Source organism: Haemaphysalis longicornis, unplaced genomic scaffold (genome assembly GCF_048455015.1).
Source record: "Haemaphysalis longicornis isolate Haplotype H1 unplaced genomic scaffold, Haemaphysalis longicornis Haplotype H1 scaffold_9, whole genome shotgun sequence".
NCBI classification, from domain to species: domain Eukaryota; kingdom Metazoa; phylum Arthropoda; class Arachnida; order Ixodida; family Ixodidae; genus Haemaphysalis; species Haemaphysalis longicornis.
This window is the reverse complement of record NW_027526460.1, coordinates 40662697-40669527: the sequence shown is the minus strand read 5'-3', so window position 1 is coordinate 40669527 and position 6831 is coordinate 40662697. Positions and strand designations below refer to the sequence as shown.

The window sequence follows — 6831 nt, the reverse complement described above, 5'->3', positions numbered from 1 at the left end:
AAGAGTCGAGACTAGGACCCCTGTAGAAGAAAAGAAAGCAAGTTCGAGTGCTGCAAGCTGTCATTACACCACGCCCGCAAGAAAGAGCCCTGGTGGGCCATACCCGCCACAGCCGGATAGCTTTGAAGACTGTGGAGGAGTGGGACAGTTTCAGTACTTCGTGTGACCCTCGCTTGTGCCACTAGCACGCAGGACCTCTAAAACGCAAACTATATCCGGATATATTCTGCGGAAAATGTGTCCTTAGTTCACGACACGCCGTGATTGCCCTTGCGACAATCCTCTTTCTATTTAACAAGAAATCACGCCGAATTCTCGTTCTAGTAGAGGTACGAAATCGCGCAGCGAAAAATACAGCAAATTCCAGGGCGAAATATTCCAAATACTCTAATACTGCGAGCGCATTATTAACAGGGACCAATGGCACAATTGGTAAATGAGCAATGCTGACTTTACTTGATGACGGTGGTTGATGATAATGATTTTAAAGCTACACTGGCAACGGTATAAGTTAGGGCATTTGTGAGTACGCAAAAAACACCGTAGCATTGTTCGCCTTAACCCACATACCCCCCATAATGGGTATTCATGTGGGGTGTGCATGGGCTTCGAAGTGGGCTGTAATATTAGATTACGGATTAATTTGGACCGCATTGGGATCCTTAACTTGCGCCCAAAGCGCTACACATGGGCGTCCGTGTAGGAGACCATATACGGAATTCACCTATCTAAATCACTCACCCCGTTATCCAGAAAAGCGACAGTTACGAATGCTTGGGGTCGAAAAAGATTACACGTTACAGTTTCATTACTACACGGCATTAACTGAAAACGGAATAGCCCTTGGTATATGAATAGTCATAGAAGCCCGCTGTTTTTATGAGCCAATCAACACTTTTTACCGTGAACCTGTTTATGCTGCCTTGCCTGCATTATGATACTCATCGGGGGGCACGGCGCGTTTGTACCCATTTTCTGCAAAAACACCAAGGTCTCGTTTCGTAGTCGCGTCGATAGAAAAATAAAGCAGCTGCCGAGTCGCCGAGGGGGTTTACCTTAAAAAAAGGTGAGTTTCTTATACAGATCTATATACGATCACAGGGCAATGCGCGGAAGAAGGGACGTGAACGGCGAGTATTACGATCCACAGCGCCGCGTTCATAATGAGTATTCCCGCAAATGGGAAGCCGCGCACAGTGAGAACGCTGCTCGATAATGGTGTGTGTAAATAATGTTGCCCTTCATCTTTCTCTCACAACCACCAGCGACATCATGTCGTACCTCGCCTACTCCTGTGAACCAACCACTTCTTCATTCCCAGTGCTTGCATTCTGGACTGCAGCTACGAATAAATGCCCTGTGTCGACCGTCACAGAGGTGTCCCTTCAGTCCGCCTTCTATTTTTGACGCGTTATTGAATAGTTATGATTGATTGATTGATTGATTGATTGATTGATTGATTGATTGATTGATTGATTGATTGATTGATTGATTGATTGATTGATTGATTGATTGATTCATTGATTGATTCAGTGATTCATTCATTCATTCATTCATTCATTCATTCATTCATTCATTCATTCATTGCGTATTATACGTCAGTTGGCACTAAATTATGAAGAAGATGTAACTGAAAGACGTCTGCTTAGCAACATTTTCGCGCAGAATGTTCTCGCTCAGGCGAAGAAAATTAACCGTCTACACCAGCGTAATCTAATTTGAGATCTATTCTTCAGCGTGACACTGACAGGTATACCGCACCGCCTCTAGCCTTGCACGTCGAGGGCAAAATACACACGCGCGCAAGGTTGATTGCAACAGATTACGCACACCCCCTTAATGAAGCCAATTCTAGATGCGAGGAGGTGCATTGCAGATGAAATAAAAACGCCCGCCCGCTATTAGGTAATGCAAAACGGCCGCCTTTCTTCGCATGAATACCGGACCCTGCTCCGTTCATGACTGGAGCTAAGTTGGCCGGGAAGTTGCTTTCGGCAAAGATTGAGAGTATCGGCTAGGCGTAATCAGGCGACACCGAGGCGTCCCCAAGGAATAGACTCCGGTCACTATGCGGTCCCTTGTATGGTATTCCTCGCAGTTGTACGAGCATGTGTGGTCGCTCCGGGACAGAAGACTAGACAGCTGGACGACCATCACTAAAGGGAGCTTCGTGTTTCCTCTGCTCATCGGGTACATCTACGTCGCCAAGGTGGGTGGCCCACGGTGGATGAAGGGGCGCAACCCCTACGACCTGAAGCGAGCCATCCTTGCATACAACGTGTTCGTAGTGCTGGCGAGTGCGTACTTTGTGTGTCGAATGCTACCGCTCACCTACTTCGGCGGAGGATACAGCTTCCTGTGCCAGGGGGTCGGCCTGTCAAACAGCGAGAGGGACACGGCCATCTTGCATCTAAACTGGTGGTACTTCCTCGTCCGCATTGCCGAGTTTCTGGACACCTTCTTCTTCGTGGCCCGCAAGAAATTCTCGCACATCACACAACTCCACGTGGTTCATCACTCGCTGGTGGTCCTGAGCGGGTGGATCTGGCTCCACTTTGCCAGCGACGGCCAGGGCATATTTGGCCTCTGTGTGAACGCCTTTGTGCATACTGTCATGTACTCCTACTACTTCTTGGCGGCGCTTGGTCCCGCATTGCAGAAGTACCTCTGGTGGAAGAAGTACCTGACCACGCTTCAGATCGTGCAGCTTGTCATTTTCTCCACGCACATCGCGTTGCCTCTCTTGTTCGACTGTGGCTACCCGAAGCCATTGTGCTACATCGGGGTAGCGCTGCTCATCCTGACAATTATTTTGTTCCTGAACTTCTACCTCAAGACATACAAGCCCGGTGGAAGGTCAGTACCTGTGCTGGACAAGAAATCAAAAACGAAAGGAGAGTGACATGTCTAACTTTTACTACGGTTAAGTACTGTTCCTCGGGATGATACGACGTGTGCCCGTGCCTCTTACGAACCATTTTGTTATGAGGATCAGGCGCTGAAAATTTGATTTGTTGTTACACCCCTGCTTACCTGGAATGGTAGTAGTGATGTCATGATCATGATCTGCAAATTATTGTATTTTTCGTGAATGGGTAATTGTCACTATGGGTTTTTGTAGCGCCCCGCGTCTGTACAGGTTGTATTTCTGATGATTGTGCAGAGGATACAGTCAAGCTTGAAAGTGCTCTGCAGCGTGCAATTGTCCTGCGCTTTGTAGGTTCCAGTTATTAGTCTCCTCTCAGCAAGCCGATTCGTAAAATAATCCCGGGCCATCTCCACTAATGTGAAACCTGGGGATGGGCGAAGCATGCAGTTTGTATGTGTATTCTTGGCGCGTTGACATTTTTGCAAATGAAGATGAAACCATTGGGAGCTAGAGGTACACAGCTTTGCTGTAAAAGTCTCTTGTCTTTGAAGCACGAAGCTCTCTAGCGCGAGGCGTAAACGAGCATCCCGGTCTTTCTTGGGCGCAGCCCTTTGGTACCCATTCGTGGGCTAACCATGGGCTAACATCTAGCGAACGATGGCAAGTCCGACGAGTGAAAGAAAGCAGACTGTCGAGAAATTAGGAGGGTATGGCGGATTGCCGTGGTGGGGCCAGACGCTTCTCCGAAGCTGTGAGGGGGCGAGGAGGCAGTAGCGACGCTTAGCGAAAACGGGAGGGCGGCGTGCGCGTGACGATGATGTGCGTTCGCTTCTTAAGACGCAGCTCGCGGTCCCTTCCTGAGCCGCACTCAAGGAGGTTAAAAAATTGCAATTTTTTTAACCTCCTTGGCCGCACTTCACGCCGCCGACGCAGTGGCTCATCATAGCTGCCTTCGAGAGTACCCTCGAGTGAGTGCTGCCTCAGCGCACTTCATACATCAGGAGTAAGTGCTGAACTGCTAGTGAGGCAACCGGTCGTGCGCTTCGTCAGCCGCTGCAGCTAAACGAGCTGCCAGGGCGGAGGCTCAGCACCGCCGACGCCGGAACCCCGAGTGAGCGCTGAACAATGAGCAAGGCTACCGGTGCATGTGCTTCGTCATCCACTGCACATGCAAGTTTTGTGTAACCATACAAATGCGTCCGCCGGAAATCCTTTGCCTCAACACATTTTGCCCAGTCAAGACAGCCAAACCGCTACGCCGAAATATCGCATTAGGGAGTATCGTAATCGCTAGCCAATTTTTTTCAGTAGGTGTTACGAAGCGCTCCCGAGCGAGGCGTCAACGAGTATCTCGGTGTTTTTTTAGTACGCGTTATGTTCTAGTACCGTGACTACATGAGACGACGACGACGAAGACGACAGGAGACGCCAACCGCCCCAGCCCCTAAGGGGCTTCGCCCCTAAAATTAGTTCAGGAAAGATGAATAATTCAGCCTTGCTTTCGATCATGTACAAGCAGAGCCTGGGCTAAGAATTTTGAGGTATGAGATTTTTTTATTGGGATTTTAAAACTTGCGGGTAGGCTGACAATCCGATGTTTTTTTTTATTTTTAGACCAGAGTTTAAACGAATATTTTACGAAGTGACCAGTTTCTACGCGGTTGAGCGCAAATGGAACGGAGGCTGTTTTCTTCGCAGCCAAAAAAAGCATAGACGTAACTGTCGGTTAGGGCACTAACATAATACCTATCAGCTTAAATACCAAGTTTAGGGGTTCTTTTCACAGCGAATTTGACTTCAGCACTACATATTGGTCAGGATAGTACAAAAATTAACTGGAATATTAGGCTCTTCTATCGCCAGTCTTACGCTTTCAACGTTAAACTACTGATTTATCAGACGTTCTTGTGACCAATACTCTAGTGCCCCAATGTTTAAAGCGCAAGGTCTGCACAAAATGGCACAACCATCAGTAGCAGAAAAGGTGCCTTAGTAAACTCGTATGCAACAATACTTCATGAATTATGGAAGTCCCGACTTCTCTTCCACTTTATGCCTATACAAAGTCGCTATTTACACAAACAGCAAACCGATGCTTTCATTTTTTTTTAAAACTAGTTTCCTCCACACCTACCTAAAATTAGCGCCTCGGATTCCTTTGTCATTAACTCTTCCACAGCAGATGTGTGTTGCCTCTTCTCTCTCTCTCTCTCTCTCTCTCTCTCTCTCTCTCTCTCTCTCTCTCTCTCTCTCTCTCTCTCTCTCTCTCTCTCTCTCTCTCTCTCTCTCTCTCTCTCTCTCTCTCTCTCTCTCTCTTAAAAATCTACAGGGGGAAAATATTTAAATTTTATACCTTCTGGAAACCATTAGATGTATGGTTGAATATTCATTAAGGTGCTGTTTAGTGTTATTGTGTTTTCGCAATATTGTACTCTTGGCTATTTTGTTATTTTGTGTTTCTAATGGACACGTATTGTCGCAATATTTATGAGCTTGAACGCCAAACTACAACAGTTTTATAATTTGCTGCTTCGTTTTATCTTGCTTAGAGCTGTCTTGTAGACAGCTGTAAACATTATTTGCCTGAGCGAGTGCACAGGGAGTGCCTACAAGCCGCAATCAGTGATGTTTCACAGGAGTTCTACACCCTGTTTTGGTACTGTGTACTAAGAAACATGAATAAACGTGTCATGTGTTTTCACGCAAGAATAAGGTACGATGGTAGACACGGGCCAGTTGGTTCATTATCTCGAAAAATAAAACCAGTGGGAAGATACGCTGCACGAAGATAAACGGATGCACGCTCGTGTGTTTTCTTTTCTTTGTGAAGTGTCCTTTCCGACTGATGTTCCTTTTTTGAGACAGTAAAAAAACTTCTAACGTTTGACATTTGGTTTTATAATTAAATGAAGTTTCAGAGAGAAATACGTAATACGGGCTTCAAAACTCTCGAAACGTTTGAACGTGTCCAAGACATGTTCGGCCCAGCCCGTAAGAAACGCCCTGTTTTCGTTGCAGCTTTATTGGCTGGTTGCACCAGCGAGACATTTTCTTTTGAATGGCGTGATAGCAGCGTTCCAATGCTCCGCATCGCACGTCGAAATTTCGCGTATTATTTTTTTAAGATACTGGTTCCGCTCACTTGTTAGGGCATCTAAGTGTTGTTTTATCTAATTTAAATATATCCGGGCTTCCCCGAACGGTATACTAAGAAGGCATTTCTCTTTAGACGTTGGCTGTAGGGTTTAACGCGGCGACGCAAGCAGGCGATAGAGCGCGCCATAGTGGAGGGCTCCGGATTAATTTTGACCACCTGGGGATCTTTAACGTGCGTCTAAATCTCGTACACACGGGCGTTTTTTGCATTTCGCCTCCATCAGAAAAGCCGTCGCCACGGCCGGGAATCGAACCCGCGACCTCGTGCTCAGCAGTGCAACGCCTTAGCCACTGAGCCACCGCGGCGGGTTCTTCTTATACGTGGGGTTTGATCCAAGTAAGCTTAGGGTATGGCTATAATTTATATGCTAGATTATGTCAGAGTAGGTTCGGCATACTACGAAAAAATACTCGAAGGAAAAGGGTGAATACGGCCGAAGTTTTATTTTCCCCCGTAGTAACTTCTGGAACAGCACTGCAGAAAAACATGAAAGACTCCTCGGGCTCATAGGAAGTGACGTTGGTGCTTCGAAAGTTCACGAGCAACTTGATTGACCTTGGCTGACCTTGGCTGAGCTTGAAAGTCTGAGGAGTGCTACCCGGTGTTTCCTGGGTTCGTACCTAGAGTACTAAGTTTCGATTTTAAAAATGTTCTCCTCTTCAAATGGTGTATCTGTGGCAGCGACGTCTGTGCGGCAAAGGGATTAATGCATGGAAATTTCATGGTGTTGCAGAGTGTGGAGCGAACGTCGCCATACCTACAACTCTGGCCAAAGTTCTTTCCAAGCAGCGGCTTGACCGCTCCT

At 47.0% G+C, this 6831-nt stretch overlaps 1 pseudogene; it reads left to right on the top strand.

The window, feature by feature from the left end:
• Positions 1-2068: 2068 nt before the first annotated feature.
• Positions 2069-2902, top strand: LOC144152579 (very long chain fatty acid elongase 4 pseudogene; annotated as a pseudogene).
• Positions 2903-6831: the final 3929 nt, after the last annotated feature.